The sequence below is a fragment of the Carassius auratus genome, chromosome 20 (genome assembly GCF_003368295.1).
Source record: "Carassius auratus strain Wakin chromosome 20, ASM336829v1, whole genome shotgun sequence".
Classification (NCBI taxonomy): domain Eukaryota; kingdom Metazoa; phylum Chordata; class Actinopteri; order Cypriniformes; family Cyprinidae; genus Carassius; species Carassius auratus.
This window is the reverse complement of record NC_039262.1, coordinates 17731913-17751973: the sequence shown is the minus strand read 5'-3', so window position 1 is coordinate 17751973 and position 20061 is coordinate 17731913. Positions and strand designations below refer to the sequence as shown.

At 38.1% G+C, this 20061-nt stretch overlaps 1 long non-coding RNA gene across 1 annotated transcript in view; it reads right to left on the bottom strand.

The window, feature by feature from the left end:
• The window catches only part of LOC113121076 (uncharacterized), a 63800-nt gene that overhangs the window by 28675 nt on the left and 15064 nt on the right, over positions 1–20061 (bottom strand). Inside the window, exon 2 of the long non-coding RNA XR_003294667.1 lies at positions 158–229. This is a non-coding gene — a long non-coding RNA (uncharacterized LOC113121076). The remainder of the gene's footprint in view (positions 1–157; positions 230–20061) is intronic.

The window sequence follows — 20061 nt, the reverse complement described above, 5'->3', positions numbered from 1 at the left end:
AACACACACACACACACACACACATAGAGAGAGAGAGTAATGAACAGAGCCCTAGAATAATGAATATCGCATTGTAATTATTATAGCGGCCATTGCAGTTCCCATAACAGCCACATGGAGGAGCAGTACATTCAAAACGTTCACAGCCAAAACTCACTTATACTGAGAGCTTGCCATTCCTCATCCATCTTATATTCCTTAAAATATGGTCATGTCATCCAACTGTCACCTGGAAAAAAAAGTGAATGATAAAAACACAATTAGGCATCCAAATGTTTGCATTATTTGTAAGCAGTTGAAAACACAGCAGTGAAACTGTTTATGAGAAAACAGGGAAAGCTGTAATTTGACCTGGAGCTGTTTTGACTGAGAAACTGTTTGTGTTTTGTTTCTCAGTGAGCTCAGTAGAGAAAAAGAAAAAGACAAGCCTTAATTTGTTTTAAAATCTTCGCTCAAGAGTTTCAGTATGTTGTCTTTGAACAATGATGTTTCTGAAGTATTACTGGGGGAGATTATGACGGATGCCAAAGACACAAATGTGAAACATCTGCAGCATGTGAATCTGGTTACATGTAAATTATGTGTGTGTTTGTTTGCTGAACGTCATTAGTCTTTGACACTATGGGAAACTCACAAGCTTCTTACCAAAGGCGTTATATAACAGCAAACCACAAAGAAAAGACAATCCAAATTTGAGACTGAAAACACTTCAAATCCTGCACACATAAGCATCTAAGATTAATGCAGTTTGTATAATGAAAAAAAATTAAATTAAATAAAAAAAGAAGCTGCATGCAAAATGTAAAACTTTCAGCATTGACTTGACTTTTTGTTTCAATGGAGCAAACAGAAAAATGTTTGTCAGAATATTCATGCTGCTATTCTCCATATAATGAAAGCATATAGAGAATGTGCACTATAAAAGTACACTCTTAAGAAAAATGGTTCTTTGGCTTGTAACAATAGCAGAATAAAATAGAACCCAGTTTTATAAAGTTCCATAAAGAACCGTGCTTTGAAAGTGCCATTTAAGAACTTAATGGTGTAATAAATGACCATTTTCATAAACGTTGTCCATCTAATGGATGTGCTATATACCAGGTCTCTAAAAAGAATTTCGAGAACACTTTGTTCTTAAGTTAGATCTTTTCAGTGAACTGTTTACATCAGTCACAAATGATTCATTCTTAAATCAGAGTGATCCAGTTTCCAAATTCAACTAATTGAATCAGTGACCACAACCACTATAGTTAAAGTCTTTCAGTGAACAATGACATGAATTTCACGTCATAAAACTTTGAATAGAGTACATAGCAAGCTTTGTACGGTACTTTTATGGCCCTGTCTCCATTCAACATATGCAATTAGTCAATGATAAATGATCGCAGAATTTTCATTTTTGAGTGAACTATCACTTAAAAAAAATCAGTGGTGTAAAGAATTCCTTGAACTCAAACCACTGTGTAAAAGTTGCATTGCCATCACTGGGAAAGCAACGTTCACTTACAATGAAGCCCTCCATGAGTAACCTCGAGATAAAGAGGAAATGACTGCATCTGTACAAGTGTATCTGTTCACTTGTATTAAGACGTGTTCCTGGAAGGTTATATCGAGTTTGTCTGCTGTCTTCTTCATGCAGCCCAGGTGTGTCTGCCTCTGTCTTTGGACAAGCTCCTAATAGCACCGATGTAGTCCAAATCATTCAATGATCAGTGTGCTTGTGTCCTTATATGAACACGGTGGAAAAACAGTGGATCGACAAATTAACAGACAATGAGAAAAAGACGGATAGAAAAATTGTGTGCCAGACTGGCCTGTGGTTAGCAACACTCTGAGAGTACTCGCTCTACCTCTGAATCAACAGAAGTCAACTGTGACATGTGCTGGGAGTCTCCGAGCCAGAGAATGTGAGCTGCCTGCCAATGAGAAGTGTGTATTCCTCACTGTGGAATGAATCAGACAGAATATCACGAGAGAGCAGCAAAGATTCAACAAATCTCTTAATCTGATCTTTTGCTAACATTCATCACACTGTATTGGTCTAGTCAATCTAATGTGTCAGTCGGTGACAGCTGCGTCCTGCAGTGTGACATGCTCAGAAAGTTTAGAAACAGAGATAAAGTAGGCTATATATATATATATATATATATAAATCGCATATAATTATTATCCATGCAGGTTTTTTTGCGACCTTGCACGCTTCTCAAAAACTAAAATAAAAAAATAATTAAAGGAACACTTTTTGAGGAGTATAGCACCAAGTCAGTTAAACTCTTGGGATATTGAGCTGGTCAGTTAAGTAGCAGAGGGGACTGATAATCAGTTTCAGCTGCTTTGGTGTTAATGAAATTAACAACAGGTGCACTAGATGGGCAACAATGAGACGACCCCTAAAACAGAAACGGTTTTACATGTGGAGGCCAGTAACACATTTTTCACTGTTGTTGTTGAATGTTTTCACTAGTTTTGCATTTGGCTAGGGTTAGTGTCACTACTGGTGGCACAAGTCAATACCTGGACCCTACAGAGGTTGCACAGGAAGTCCAAAACCAGAAGGTTTGCTGTGTCTCCCAGCACAGTCTATGGAGGAGATTCCAGGAGACAGACAGTTACTCTAGAAGAGCTGGACAGGGCTGTAGAAGCTCTTTAAACCATCAACAAGACCAGTATCTGCTCCTTTGTGCAAGGAGGAACAAGATGAGCACTGCCAGAACCCTGCAAAATGACCTCCAGCCAGCCACTGGTAGGAATGCCACTGACCAACAATCAGAAACAGACTTCATGAGGGTGGCCTGAGGGCCTGATGTCCTCTATTGGGCCCTGTGCTCACTAACCAGCATTGTGGAGCTGGATTGGCATTTTCCATTGAACACCAGAATTGGCAGGTCTGCCACTGGTCCCCAGTGCTTTTTACAGATGAGAGCAGGTTCACCCTGAGCACACGTGACAACTTCTGCAGAACACAAAACAACACATCTGAAAGAATCTTGGGAACCAGAAAATATTGGAGTCCATTGACTTCTCGTGGACAAAAAACATTTCTCAAAATTCTTCTTTTGTGTTTGGAATGACATGAGTGAGTGATGACAGATGTACAATAACAAAGTATTTACATACTGTAAACTACAAAAAGGGCGATTAAAAAGGATGAAATACATATTTATACATTTTATCCTCAAATAAATGCTTTTACGTACTCTATGTGTCAATGTGGAATATCTATGGATATCATAAGATATCATAGAAAAAGCAGCGAGACTGTTCATGTTTTTTATTTTACTGTTTGCTTCGCGATGAGAGGAATAAGACATAATTCACCCCAAACAGATGCTAATGCATAGTTTACCGTGGAGGTGTGTGCGGAACAACCAATCAAAACTGACTATGTTAGTTGACCAATCAGAACACAGTATGCTACCGAAAGGTGGGGTTTAAGGAAACGGAATCTTTTGAACAGCTTTGCGCGAACCGTTTGGGGATCTCTGAGAATTGAGGTAATTTTAAAATGATATTTTGACAAAATGACAATGTTTTTTAACCTTGGATGGATTTAAACCTAATGTACAGGACTTATAAACAGTGATAGGAAGCTTAGAATTTTCATCTTACTGGCTCTTTAAGGATGTGACACATTGATCAAATAAAAAAACTGAACTGGATACAAGTTGGCATTTGCATCACTATGCATGGTTTCTAACATATTTGCATCACTAAAGAAATATTTATACATAATTATTAGTAGATGCACTATATTTTTATAATTAAGAAACTGGTCAATAATTTGTGACCAATATTTTACAGTAGATTGATTTGTAGAGCATATCATCGGTAGCAGCTTTAGATGTATCTTTAATGTATCGTATCAATGGCTAAGTTCTACAGTATTGGAGATGCACATGATTTACTAAAGTATTACTTTATTTGGAAGTATTGAGCTCAAATCAAAGTAAACTTCCATTGTATGTGGTATCACGGTCCTATTTTTGTTCGATAAGCTCACATTATTGTTACAGAAATATATCTCTGGATTGCTGAGCTATAGAGACAAGTTGTTGGTAAAGAGGAAACAAACAAGTGAGTCACTAAAGTGTTTTTAGTGTAGGAGAAATGAGAATATTACAGACGTGGTGATTAACTCACCACCTTTTTGCTTTCTTTTCTACAGTAAATGACTACAAGTGTCTTTCCCAACATTTGAAATTCCAAAATGAGTTTAGTGAAAACATCAAGTCAGGTTAGCCAAAACATCTGAGGTTTAGAAGTATAATCATGAGTCAGTGAATCACTGCACTTACATTACACAGGTGCTCCTTTCTTCTCGAAGCAAAAACTAGTTTGAGACTCAACAACAGCTGATGTCAGCACTATATTCACCACATATTTTAAAATGTTCTACCCTTGATCCAATACACGTTTCATTCTGTGAAGTGTAGTATAATACAAAATATTCGTAACAAATATTTGAGAATATATTTTTAACGAAACTCTCTCGCACACCAAGTTCTGGCTTTACACAGCTAAAAAAACAACGGCTCTAATGAGAAGCCAGGCTGTTCTTTTATAGTTGACCTCTATCTGTGAATCATTAAAATAACTTCCAGATTTATTATTCAACTTCCCTAAGGACAGCTGTAAATGACGCACACCTCAAAAAAGCCCTTACCTACGGTGACATCTGGTCAAGTAATACTGTAGAACTGCTTTTAATTTGTGCAGATTTGACAACTTTTTGAAATACAAAAAAAAAAAAAAAAATTGGGTCAAAATACTAGAAAATACTTCTAAAATTTATTTCAGTCTGGAAGAGAACTTTAAGTTTGTTCAAAAGCAGCAAAAGTAATATGTTAATATTAAAGCAGAATGCAAGTCAATGGGGATCATCAGCTGCTTGTTTCCCAACATTATTTTAAATATCTCCTTTTATGTTTAAAAGAAGGAAGAAACTCAAAGGTTTGAAGCAACTTGAGGGTGAGTAAATGATGACATTTTTATTTTTTGGGTGACAGCCAGGACATCAATCAAAAAAAAAAAAAAAAAAAAAAAAAAAAATATCACAGGACATTAAACATGTGTCTACAAGGCTAGACTGCTCCGCATTGCAAAGATCATACCTGACTCAAGTCTAACATTTACAACCTAAATGGACCTCAAATTTCAGATGATAAACTACCATTGAGATTAAATGTAAATCGAAACAGACAGCTTTCTCCGGGAATCCCAGACCAAGTCTAAACAGACTTTTCAAAATGAAAGTCATTAACGGTATCATCGTAACACCCAAACAGGTGACAATATAAAATGCAGCACCGCCAGCAGGATTTAAAAAAAGAGGTTAAACTGCCTAACATTGTTGTGGGATATTCTGAGTAAATCTTTTCCGGCGCTTTCCGTTTTATTGACTTATCTGAGGGCTCATCCTCCCACACACTTCCAGAGAGTCAGGATGAGCTCAGAGCATGAAATCAGTCTGCGTCTGAGGCGTTATGAAATTACTGACGGGAAATCATGTATTCTGGAATCATTTATAGACGAGACGACATGCATGACACATTTCATTTTGATATCTTTTTTGGGACACAGTCAAAACATCTACTATACGTGAAGTAGAGATGACTCTTAATAAATCAAATAAAAGACATTTGTCAAATGGCAAACCCAACTTCAAAATGTATAATATTTGTAATAATTTATAATAGATTCATTTCAAACAATGAAAGTAATGGCCATTGAAAATTGAGCTTTGCCTTCACAATAATTTTTTTTATTTTACAATATACTATATAAACACAGAAAACTGTTTTTTTTTTTTTATTATAACTATATTTCATATTACTGTGTTACCTTGTTTTTGACTTAAAACAAAAAATGCAGCCATGGTGATCGTCTTTCAAAAACATTTAAAAAAAATATCTTATAGGACTGTGTCATTTAAACTCTGTCATTCTCTCCTCACGTTCAATAAAACGTAAGGTTATCAGTTAAATACTGTGACATGAGGCTGACATGGAAGGGTGGTCTAGATATCTCCCGCGTTGTACTCCTTAGTCTCTGAAGATGACAAATGATATTTTTGTGTAAGTGATTGCCCGTTCTCCACTTATTTTTCTGCCACATTTCCCTTTGAAAAAACCCTCTCCAGATTCTACAAACAGATCCTGATATTTTTCCAGATGGACAGAAGGTTGACATTTTACATAAATCACAGTAATTAGACTGGAATGTTCCATAGATATTTGCCATGGATGAAAAAAAAGACAAGAGTGTGTGTGTGTGTGTGTGTGTGTGTGTGTGTGTGTGTGAGAGAGAGAGAGAGAGAGAGAGAGAGAGAGAGAGAGAGAGAGAGAGAGAGGGAAATAATCTCATGATGCACAGTTTGGGTTGGGCGGTGGGGCCAACCAATCTTTCAAATAAAAATGATTGATGAATTTCGGATGGCTTCAAGAAGGTTGTTCGACCACACTCGGGAACACAGCACATTCATAAACTCTTTGACAAGAGTTGTTAAAAACAAAGACTGTCATTTGTAAAAACACCCATGAAAAGTCTACTAGTTAAACAATAAAAGACTCACGCAAAGCCAAATTTGATGAAACCCAAAAGAAACCCAAATGTTTTCACAGCCAAAACACGGTTTGTTCAGTTTTTTTTCTAATGCCCACACCATCCATGGTCCTTTACTAGATCCAGGCACACTGTTGCCTCCACAAACAGGGCCCCTAAAGAGCACTTACCCTCAAGACTTCAAAGACGCAGGGGACGGCAGGGCCCCTGGGAGGGTTCAAACCAGCGTTTAATGTGGACGTACCCCTGCCCTGACAACCCCTCCCCCTTCCTGTCTCACATAAATCACCTGGCAGGTTCTCATCCATCACTCCTGCAGGTCTGTCCACAGATGTCTGGCCACTGATCTGTTTTGCAGTTATAATGTACATTGTCTTTGCAACATTTCACACAGGAGAGAAAAAAAAAACTATTTTATTTATTTTGTAATTTTTTTTTTTGCTTGCTAGCAGTGCTTGCATTTTTCTCTCCTGTTTCAGAAAAGAAAGCTAAAATTTAGCTGGAAGTAACCATTTGAAGATTTGAAGAAAATTTTTGATGATGGATTTGTTCAATACAAACACACAGTTTTTCACTTCACAAGACTTTAATTGATGTACTGGAATGGTGTGGATTACTTGTAGTTTATTCTAATGTTTTTAATCAAATGGTTGGACTCTCATTCTGACGGCACCCATTCACAGCAGAGTATCCATTGGTGAACAAGTGATATAATGCTTCATTACTCCAAAAGTGTTCATATGAAGAAACAAACTCAAAAACAAACAAACAAATAAATAATCCCAGTCCATTTAAGGGGCCAAACGGTACTTTGATGGATTATATACACAGGTGAGATGACATAAGGCAGTCTCTCTGGACTCTGAACTCTGTCTTCTCCATCTCAACCAGCTCTATTCACAGCTGTGAGTTTGCTGTCAGTCACGTGTCTTCTCAGGACGCAGAGAGACAGTCCAGACTCATCTCTATTCCTCTAGGGTTGTATCTGGGAACCAAAACCTCAGTCACAGAGACAAATGTTTCAGAGAAGTGGGATTATCAGAGCCTCTTTCTGTGTCTCGGGGTTTGAGCTGCAGATGTCTCAGCCAGAGTAAATAGACCACACTTGCTCTGCTGGTATTTACAGCCTCTGGACAGCACACACAAAAAAAATCCCCCACGGCCACAGTCCTCCAGCAAAACAACTCTGACTTAGCCTGAGCGCCTGGATGCAGCACAGCAAGCATCTGGATGCAAACCAAAGGAAGGAGGAGATGGACAGATAGGAGAAGTGAATAAGAAAAGGACTCCGGTTCTGACTCAGGTTTCCATAATCCAAACAGCATTTTCCCTGAAATCCTGTGATCCAAAGACATCATCAAGCAGGGATAATACACATCTGGTCTTTATACAGTGTTTGGTTAAGTTAAGTTAGTTGGTTAAGTGAAGTGACATTCAGCCAAGTATGGTGACCCATACTCAGAATTCGTGCTCTGTATTTAACCCATCCAAAGTGCACACACACACACAGACACACACACACTGTGAACACACACCCGGAGCAGTGGGCAGCCATTTATGCTGCGGCGCCCGGGGAGCAGTTGGGGGTTCGTTGCCTTGCTCAAGGGCACGTTCAAGCGTGATATTGCTGGCCCGAGACTCAAACCCACAACCTTAGGGTTAGGAGTCAAACTCTCTAACCACTAGGCCACGACTTCCCCCACAAATGAATCACGTTAATAAGCAATGAAGCAATTTAGTAATTAAAAAATATACCAGATAAATAAACAAAATAAACAATTACTTATGTATTATTATTATTTAAAAGACGACGACAAAGAAGAAGAAAGTAGAAGGTCAAAAAAAAGTTTTATTTTTTTTCCTGCATGTGGGTCTACATCAACATAAGCAAATGAGCTATTTTTAAACCAATATTTGTCCAATATTATTATTATTGCTGAATTTTTTTTAAATAAAAGATTAAGACTAAAATCAGGACTGTTTTACTGTATTTTTTTTGTACTTTGTTCCACCAAATAATATCAAAATAAAATGTAGAGTAGTTATAAAGTAGGTGTAAGTCATTACATGAATGAACTGCTGTTGATACATACAAACAAACAAACAAATTAATAGTCACTGAACTGTTCTAGACTGAGATGAAAATGTCTTTCTGTAATAGGACACAACAGTGTAAAAAGAATGAGGAACAAATGCTGGCATCTTTATTGGTGTTACCCTGGAGCCTGCCAGCCTGCTGCTCACTCATGCCAACTTAAACCAAACCTACTGACCGACTTCACATTTTCAGCATCTGACAAAGTACAGCAGCTCCATTTCTCCACCTCTTTCACTCTGTTACTATTACAAATTTTCCATTTATCTCCCTTGTCTTTCCGTTCACACTTTCTCTCAGTAAAGACTTGCCTTTGCTCACTCCTTCCCACAATCCCTCTCTCAGTCTGTCGGAGGCCTCCTGGTGGTATGTGTGAAATGTGAATTAGCAGACGGATTCTGCCAGTCCTGCTGAGCTCAAAGAAAAACCCAGACAGGCGAAAGCAGGGGGAAAACTTTCTCTCTCTATTAGATATAACCTAGATCCCCCCCACCTGCTGAGGCCACCATATTTCACCCATTTAACTGTGCATCCACTCCTCTAGAAAAACACTCCGCTGGTTTCTACCATCTCTTATTGTTTCCTTTAACCTATGTTCTGACCTGGCTGTCAGTGGAAAAATACCCTGCTGTAGCTGTATGCTGAGAAACACTGTTTGCTCACCATTACATGCTTCTGGGATTACTTTCCACATCACACAGAGTGTCTCCTAAACCACTTCATTTTGCACCAGTGCTTTGATTTAATGTGTTACTGTTACAATACTGTTAAATCCTAGAATTTAATCATTTTAAATGAACAGTACATCCATCCAAACAGACAAAAACAATTAGGGGTGCTCCTTTCACGATCGGCCGATCGTTAATGCGCATCTAGTCAGTAAAGCCGGTTCTCTAATCAGCGGTTAATTCCATCAGGTGTGTGATTTCACATAGAGCAGCTGTTACTACACAGAGCCGTTGTTAACTGAGAAGATGCGCCAATAAACGCTGAAAATGAAGTGGATTTGCGCATCTTCTCTAGTCTCTAAAAGTACAATTGTGACTTAGTAATTTTTCAATTACTAATTTTATTTGTTATTCTGTATGCATCTCATGATGGCTGAATTAATTTTGTGTTCATAATTATTAATGAATTATTTCTTAAAATTAAAGAAAATGTAACAAAACATTATTCCTAATATTAAAAGAGAAACTGAGGCTTTTTACTTGAAAGAAATTACAGAATGTTGGAAAGTAAACTCAAAATTATTATATGATTGCATATTTATGACCAACTGCAATTATTCTGTGGAAAAAGGCACCTACATTCATGAGCAAGAAATAATAATTTGGGGATTTCCAACAAGTTTGGCTAAAGTAAATCAAGAAATGTCAAAAACACCACCTGTAGGCTAAACTAAATTTTCCCATCTGAGATCTACTCAACACATACTTCATAATGTTTAAATCAGATTTTCCCTTTTGGTTCAGAAAAGCACACAAAAAAAATAATAATAATGAAATAACAACAGACAAGAGAAAATAAAAAGACAAGCCGATTTCGAAATGCTTGACCATATATTTCTGAGTGTCCTGCGCATTAAGAGCCACAGTATAAACCTCCAGTGACCTCCAAAGGGGCCACAACATCAGTAACCCCTGGAGGACACTCTCATTCACAACATCTGCTTCTAATATTGATTATCTTGTCCTTTCATTCACTTGCTTGTTTTCTCAGAGGTCCACATGGACACTCGTGGTGTTAAAAAGTCCCCTCCTCCATTTCACTCACACATTTTTAAACTTAGCCTTTTCTAAACCACAATGAATAGCATAAACAAGACCACCATTGGGACTTTTCTGGACATGGGGGGAAAAAAATAAAGAGAACTATCTAAGAAAACATTACTGGCATACAAGAATGTGTGTTTGAATGAAATCAGCAGGACAGAGTTCATCAGTAGTTTTCAAATCATGTGAAAACCCTATGTACAATTTAGAATTCACTGCACTGTTGAAACATGGAAATTAAGCATATTGTAGGGTCATCAGGTGGTCTAAATAGAAAGTGGATTTCTCGTAAGAGGCCAATCTAATAGTGACCCCCCTGCAGGTCTATGCAAATAGCCACATGTCTTTGATTTGACATGATTGTAGAGGTTACTTTGCTCAGACACTCCACTGAACATCTTTGTGACACTGCTAGAGGCATTCTTGAAAAAGCAAGAGCAGATTGTCTTTCACCTCTAACCTTTGACTTGTTGCTTTGAGGTAAAAGGTCAAACTCTTTATTGCACTATAGATGACTAAAACGAAGCGAGATCTTGTTCAGGAAATGATTCACATTTACTCAGTTGCCCACATAGTATTTTGCATCGTCTTGTTTGGAAAGATAAACACAATGTCATTTTGTAGTGTAAAAAATTACTGTAGCCTAATTATACTATTGCCTAGTCATTTTCTGAAGAAAAAGTACTTCCTTAGTTTCGAGTGTGGAACAGAAGGGTTAGCAAGTTTTGGGGCATATTACTATGTCATAATTGTGTCGTTAACAGTATATGCAGTCACATTCTTACATACATCCAGTCACCATATATTGGCCTGTCGAATCCTCCACTCTATATATCAGCTGTTAGAGTGTGCATGTGCAGTTTGCTGCTGTGTTATAAACAGAAAAAAATCACCCTTAAAAGGGCACTTCGGAGAGGGGTCATTCCAAACCAAAGTGCTCAAAACTGGCCACTTTAAAGGACCCTTCAGAATGTAGGATTTCCAAGAGTACTGATGTTCACTTGGCGGTCTCTTCGCCGCGAGTTTAAATATGTGACCAGTTGTTCAGCAGTTCCAAGGAACAGTTTAAAGAAAACAGTTTTGGCCCCTACACCATTCATCACTTCGAAGCACTAGAGGGTAAACTTTTGGAAAGGATTTAGGGCAGCAGTTCCCTATTCCAGTCATCAGTTTGTTAGAAGACAGCTATCTGCTCTGAATTTTAACCATCTAAGTGATCACAAACAGCAGTGAGCAGCAAACACACACATCTGGAGCAATTGGCAGCCATTTCGGGGGTTAGGTGCCTAGGAGCACTGTTCATTCACTCCCCCCACTCATATTACCAGCTGGTACTAAGAATCAAACCTGCAACTTTCGGGTTACAAGTCCGACACTCTAACCATTAGGCCAAAACTGCCTTGTCTGTCGTTCTAATGCCAGGTTAACACTGCACGATTTGAACACTAAATTTTTTCACCAACAGTTTTGCAGAAATTGCAGACAAATGTGTTAAATCGGAGGTAAGCTCAGTAACAATCGATTGAGTGACAATTGCGTAGTGTGTGTTATTAAACAGATGCGTTGCCAATGACTGTGAGATACAGCATTATACAAATATCTGGACCTGGTGGCGACTTACAGTCCTGCAGTGTGTAATGTGCTTTGACTGGAAATGATAACTTATGATCAATTCGTATTATACGAGATGGCTAATTTGTACGAATTCTTAGGACCTCAGTTTTTCTGACAGGTGTAGGTTGAGGGGAGGTCATTCGTACAAACTCCTACGAATTTGTCACCTCGTAAAATACGTATGATTTTTCACAAAAAGTATGAATTTGTAGGAGCGAGGTTGTATGAATTCCTATGAATTAGCCACCTCATAAAATATGAATGAACTGCCGTGAGGTCAGGTTGGAAATGACAACGGTGATGAGCTACAGGCAATGACAGAGAATGATACAGGACAAGGGAAAGTTCCTACCCAGGCTCAGTGGAAATATGTAGCGTGCCTCTAAAAGCATTTAAATGGCTGGTTAATATCCACTTGAGCATTTTGCAGAATGCTTTCAGAGTTCCTCTGAAACCCTCCACATTCCCCAGCTCCACATTTCTAGATCTACTACAGAGTATTTTAAATACTATTTGTGCAGCAGCAGAATGTCTTATATACTCACAGCACCATATTGCCGTATGCATTGGCGTTAGCAAGTCCCTGTAGTTGCTTGCAGTAGCTGCAGTGTCTCAGATCTATTCCGGCAAGACCAAATACATAAACACTGTTATAACGATTACCATGCAGAAATCTGATGAGAGTTGTCATGATTGAAATACCTATACATACTGTACGAATCGCTGCAGTTAAGAGTTGAAACAAAGACTAGAGGCAGTAAAACTCCAACAACTTTTATTCTTTTTAACACAAAATTTGATTCAAACCGTCCACAGCTTGGATTAATAAATACCAATTTTTGCACAATTACTTAATAATTATTATGTTATGACTTCAAAAAAATTTCAACATGCTGCAAGATTCGAAAACTGATACTTTTGAACATAAGAATCACATATCCAGCTGCATACTGTATGTATGGGTTTTCATATTCAGTAGTTTTGCTTGGTAGCTCACGCAGTACCTCACTTGAGAAGTAAAGAGCTCTTGTACAGATTAGGTGAAACTACGGTTTGACAAGATTGTTAAAACATGCATAAGGAAGTTAAAATGGCATGGTTGCATCAACAAACACGTTTTTGTATAATTTTTGCATTTGTTAATACTAGAGGTCGACCGGTGTATCGGTTTTGCCAATTAATCAGCACCGCTAGTTGATAGCTGAAACAATCGGTTATCGGCAAAAATACAGGCCGATATCCTTGTTGAGTCTGTTGCTGGAGTCTGTTTTGATTATACAGTGCGAGAGTGGCCTCTAGTGGCTGAAATCACTGAAAGCATATGCTATTTGTTTAGATACGTGATGCTGCACATTGAACAGAGCGAGAAACTTCAGACCGGGATTTAAATGCAGCTGACAGAAAATCCTTCCACGCCACAGAGCACCATTCACATAGTTTTCCATTAAATCATATTATATTCACCCCGAATCATTGTTAATGTAAATAATGAATTGTATGTTATGCATTTTCATTGAAACATTTGTCTTTCTGTGGCTCTAATAGTCTGTATGCTTCATCTATAGAGCTGTAATATAGATCGCTCTTTCAGTTTGTTCCGTTTTTTAAACACTGAACTTGTCTATGCCTCATTGTTCATACTTGAAGTAAACTTAGGGCCATTTTGTGATTAAATAAACAGTTTTAGACCGCTGCTTGTGTGTCGGGCCAGTGTGAGCCAATGCTTCAAATGGGCCGGGTGGGGCTAATAGCCTCGAACCTGTAGCACCCAGGCCAGTATAGCGCTGCATTTCCACTGTCGGGCCAGAAGCTCCGCTGTGCTTCACTAAAACCCACCCTCTACACGCCTCTCAGCATGCATCATGCAACAACATCAGGCAACTCCATCATTTCACCAACAAAGAGAGGTTATCAGAAAACTAATAAGAAATAAGTCACTGGAACTAGCATGATCACAAAACGAACACTATAAAAGCAGACGTTTGTTTGTATATTTGGATATTTAAATCCTTTTACTGTAAAAGTTTTACTATAATGAGTGATATATTCATCATAATGAATTACGAGCAAAAAAACATATTTTTAAGATAGGCTACATGGAGCTACTTAAGATAGATAAAATATATTACTAAATAAATACACAATTTTTAAAATAAGAAGTTGACATTTGATTTCTTCAAATGGTCGCATTTTCCATGTTGACTATGGTAACGTTAATGCCTAGCGTGCACAGTTTTTTGCATCGTTTATAAATATTTCTGCGTTGTATGGTGATTATAATCCACATCGGATCAAGTTATTTCAAACACTGAGTTTTGAGCTCAACTTATTTTTAAAAGTCTTTAATGCTGGTGTTAAAGCTGTTATCTTTCTGAAATGATCCGTGGCGCTGATGCTATTCAGTCGCAGAGAAACTCTGCCTTTGTTCATAACCACTCCTCTAGACCCAGCTGGCCCGCTTTGGCCCAAGGTTTTTGTCGGGCCAAAAAAAACAGGTGAGGAAGCACCGACGAAGCACGATCAACCACCGAAAGTGAGAGTGGAAAGACGACTGGCCCTGGCACGCACTAGCATGCCCGATTTTTGCCCGACAGTGGAAACGCGACTATTGAAGGCTGTGTAAGTATTGTTCCTTGTAAGAGTGTGGTGATTTCAACATTTACTATTATTATTACTACTACTACTACTACTACTAGTATGATTCAATACTGTTTTGGGTATATACTATTTGGGTTGGGTTTGGTGAAGGGTATATTTCTAACATGATAGAGCATAATCTTTTAGAGGCACTCCCTGACACCTTGGACCCGAAGCAACGTCATAAAAACACAGCAATGTGTGCCTTTATAAACATAATAATAATGTGCCAGGATACATATTGAACCAGTGTTTTTGCGCCACTCACGGGACATTTAACTTTAAAACTGCCATTAAAGATGCAATAAAGTACATTAAAATGGTTCTTCACTGGCACTAATAATTCCAATGATCCTCGTTTGGAAAGTTCAGTGAGGAGTCATAATAGGCTAGACCTGCAAAAGAACATCAGCAAGCAATCATTCTCTTCTTTATTTTCTTCTGTTCACTTTTTATTTTTTACTTCCAATCATTGTACAAACTTGGATTGCAAGCTTTTTTCAGGCTACCATTTTTGACAGGAATAAATCCATTCTCACGTGAGGATGCCTCTATCTTGCCTGATGTTATGTTATTTCACAGCCAAACACACACAAGATTGGGTTTGGGAAACATAGACAAGGCAGAGTTGTTGCGATTCTTCATATTGAGAAGTTGTGTAATGTGTGATCCTCTGTCGCTGATCTAGCAACTATATGGTACCCCAGACAGTCGTTCAATGCAAGAACAGCAGCATTCCAATGACTTTAAAATTTTGGCGGGTAAACTTGGCATTACACACCTGATTCAGGTCATCAGCGTGTTAGAAAAGAGCTTCATGAATTCCCTATTGGCAGTGTTCACAGCTCCCTGCTCCCTGAGAATGGGATATCTGCTGAAGTTCACTTCATTTGACACACTGTGTTTATTCGTAATCGCAGCACCCTGCAACATCATCAAACATGTCAATTATAATATTCAGTTGGATCTCTCAAATTGAAAAGCCTTACAGATGACTTGTAACTGTCGCATCTCAATCATTTTACACCCCTGAACTATCAAATGCAAACACACCTGCTTTGGCTTGGAATCTTCCCTAAGATAGTGAAATACCCTTTGAAGTCCACTTCACAGCGCACTTGTGCTCAAATAGAATACTTGCTTCAAGTGAGCCTGTCAGATAAAAGAGAGACATACAAGATGTGCAGATTGATGAGGCGACAGGACTGGAACTGGAAACCCCTGGATTAGGGCACAGGGATTAGCCCCTCAGAAGGCTGATTTCTGGTATTCTGAGAAAGATAAATAGTTTGAGATTCAAAACGGTTGATAAAGAGTTCAAATTTATGCAAATAAGTAGCAATGGGGCGACAATGGGAAGACAGACAGAGACCTGTCATCTGATAAGGTCAGACACAGCAGTAGAGTAGGAACGTCTACTAGAAACCAACCGCACAGCAAGTTTGCATTAAAATCCCTGACTTTCCCATCAATGCATGCACAGTGTCCTTTCCCAAGTATTTACTCCGTTTTTTATTTTAATAACCTCAAACTGCCTACTCAGCACTGCTAGATCTGGCTGCATGTCTCTCGCCCACACTGGAAAGACAGCACACATTTACTCACTCAAAAATGTTTGAGATGGCCGACTAAAAGGGAAACCCGAGATGGGGAACTCTGGGTTACACTAACACTCAAAATGCAGAAAGACACTGGGGCAGAGACTCAAATGAAAGAGGGAACTTTAATATTCTGTGACTCCTTTAGATGACGAGTGACGGGTATCAGAAATCTCACATTACCCATGAACACTCAGCTCTGCCACAACAGAGCAGATGGAATCAGCATCTAACTACTCCTGCTCAAGGATTTATGACAGGCTCAGACAGCCAGATACTACCTGGAGATTTCTGGAGTTTTAATCATGTTGCTAACATTTCTAATGTAGTCCATACCGTTTATCGCTCCCTTATACATAAACTAGCTCATTTTCTCAAGAGAAAAAAAGTAGCAAGGTATTTAAAAGCAATTAAGTTTCATTTTTGTCAATGTTTGGCAATGTTCAACTATTTTTTTTTTTTATTAATGGTAATGTTATTAGATTAAGGTTATTCATTATGTATTTGCTTTGCATTTGACAAATTTGTTATAATAATTATAATGTGCATGTCTGTTCAAATGGAGTGTTCATAGAGAAGAATGTTCTAAGTTTTCTTAGTTCCTGAAGTTTGTTTAAATGTATTTTGGACAAAATTATAGTTTATAGTTTATTTGTATATATATAGTACAGACCAAACTTTATATATAGTTTGGACACACCTTCTCATTCAAGAAGGTTTTCTTTATTTTCATGATTATGAAGATTTTAGAGTCACACTGAAGGCATCAAAACTATGAATTAACACATGTGGAATTATATATGGAATTATATACATAACAAAAAGGTGTGAAACAACTGAAAATATGCCATATTCTAGTTTCTTCAAAGTAACCACCTTTTGCTTTGATTACTGCTTTACACACTCTTGGCATTCTCTTGATGAGCTTCAACAGGTAGTCACCTCAAATGGTTCACTTCACAGGTGTGCCCTGTCAGGTTTAATAAGTGTGATTTCTTGCCTTATAAATGGGGTTGGGACCATCAGTTGTGTTGTGCAGAAGTCAGGTGGATATACAGCTGATAGTCCTACTGATAGACTGTTAGAATTTGTATTATGGCAAGAAAAAAAGCAGCTAAGTACAGGAAAACAAGTGGCCATCATTACTTGAAGAAATGAACTTTGAAAGTGTCCCCAAGTGCAGTCACAAAAACCATCAAGCGCTACAAAGAAACTGGCTCACATGTGGACCGCCCCAGGAAAGAAAGACCAAGAGTCACCTCTGCTGCGGAGGATAAGCTCATCCGAGTCACCAGCCTCAGAAATCACAGGTTAACAGCAGCTCAGATTAGAGACCAGGTCAATGGCACACGGAGCTCTAGCACCAGACACATCTCTAGAACAACTGTTAAGAGGAGACTGTGTGAATCAGGCCTGCATGGTAGAATATCTGCTGGGAAACCACTGTTAAAGAAAGGCAACAAGCAGAAGAGACTAAAGAACACAAGGAATGGACATTAGACCAGTAGAAATCTGTGCTTTGGTCTGATGAGTCCAAATTTGAGTTCCAACCACCGTGTCTTTGTGCGACGCAGAAAGGTGAAACGGATGGACTCTGGTTACCACCGTGAAGCATGGAGGAGGAGGTATGATGGTGTGGGGGTGCTTTACTGGTGACAATGTTGGGGATTTATTCAAAATTGAAGGCATACTGAACCAGCATGGCTACCACAGCATCTTGCAGCGGCATTCTATTCCATCCAGTTTGCGTTTAGTTGGACCATCATTTATTTTTCAACAGGACAATGACCCCAAACACACCTCCAGGCTGTGTAAGGGCTATTTGAGCAAGAAGGAGAGTGATGGGGTGATGCTCCAGATGACCAGGCCTCCACAGTCACCGGACCTGAACCCAATCGAGATGGTTTAGGGGTGAGCTGGACCGCAGACAGAAGACAAAAGGGCCAACAAGTGCTAAGCATCTCTGGGAACTCCTTCAAGACTGTTGGAAGACCATTTGAGGTGACTACCTCTTGAAGCTCATCAAGAGAATGCCAAGAGTGTGCAAAGCAGTAATCAAAGCAGAAGGTGGTTACTTTGAAGAAACCAGAATATGACATATTTTCAGTTGTTTCACACTTTTTTGTTATGTATATAATTCCATATATAATTCCACACATGTTAATTTATAGTTTTGATGCCTTCAGTGTGAATCTACAATTTTCATAATCATGAAAATAAAGAAAACTCTTTGAATGAGGTGTGTCCAAACTTTTGGTCTGTACAGCTTATAGATAGATAGATAGATAGATAGATAGATAGATAGATAGATAGATAGATAGATAGATAGATAGATAGATAGATAGATAGATAGATAGATAGATAGATAGATAGATAGATAGATAGATAGATAGATAACAATTTATATTATCAGCATAACTATCTGTTATAATAATAATAATAATAATAAATATTATACATTTTGATGTACAGATAAAAAAAACTCAGACTTTCAAAGTGGTTTTGAACTGGATCCCACTGTATATATAGAAAGCGTCACTTTTTCTATTACAGAATTATTTATGTAAGATGTATGCTGTCAGCATGTGGAGGAGAGCACCCTGACTCACTCAGTAGGAAATAAATACTGTGTGTGTGCGCGTGTGTGTGTGAGATCTGGCAGTAAGGGAAAGTCCAGGCATAATGTGAGGAGCAGCATCACGGCGAGTGCAGTTTGTGAATGTAAGCTTGTCTCGCAGCAGTCTGTCTCCCTCTGCAAATTACAGGGTTCAGCAGTGTGAACACAAACACACAGACACACCACAACCCTGGAATACACATACACTTGGGTCACTTTGCAGTCAATTTTAACTCCTCTTTTTTTCCCTGGAACTCCGTGTCTCTATTTTTTGTGTTTTGTTTTTGTTTTGGTTTAGATGGGTTCCAAAAGCTACAAAATTCTACAAAAGATTTATATTTTTAATAAATGCTGTTCTTTTGTTTGATATAATGATACTGAAAAGTAATGATGCTGAAAATTCAGCTTCGCATCACAGGAATAATTTACATTGTAATACATATTTTTTTAAAAAACAAATATTATAAGAATATTGTACAGTATTTCTGTTTTTACTGTATTTTCTGATCATTTACCGTAGTACCATATATAAAGAATTTAGAATCCATATATTTAAAAAATGGTGTGGTTTTTACAGCTTTCCTCAGCAATTGCTAGTAAATTTCACAAAATATTAAATAACACATTTGGCTTAAATTACTTACATTTTATTTTTATGCAAAACTATAATAAAACAACAACCACAAAAACAGGATTTTTACAAACTGTAAATAAAACCGTATATATTAATTTTACATGATACCTTAGCTGTGTGCAGTGAACAGACACAAGCAAAGGTCTAAAGTCTATAGACATGTGACCACACTTTACAGTTTCTTTTGTTTCAGCGAGAGGACGTCTCTTTTCAGTGTCCTTAACATTTAGCTGAATTTGACCACCCATTAAGCCTGAAGACTGTATGTTACGACTGTGGTAAGCAGTGTTTAACCACTTCCTTAACTAAAGACTATAATAACTGACCATCAGACAGGGTCATTCATTCAAAGGCAGTGAGACAGGACAATACATAGAAAAAAAAATCAATAGGGGAAAAAGAATTTGCATAACACTGAAAATGGAAATGATAGGAAAATTAAAGACAGAATGAAAGTGAGAGGCGTGACTGAGCGATAGTGAAAGTGTCGGTGGTCTTCCATGTGGGTGTCAGGTCTGTCCACTTCTTTCTTC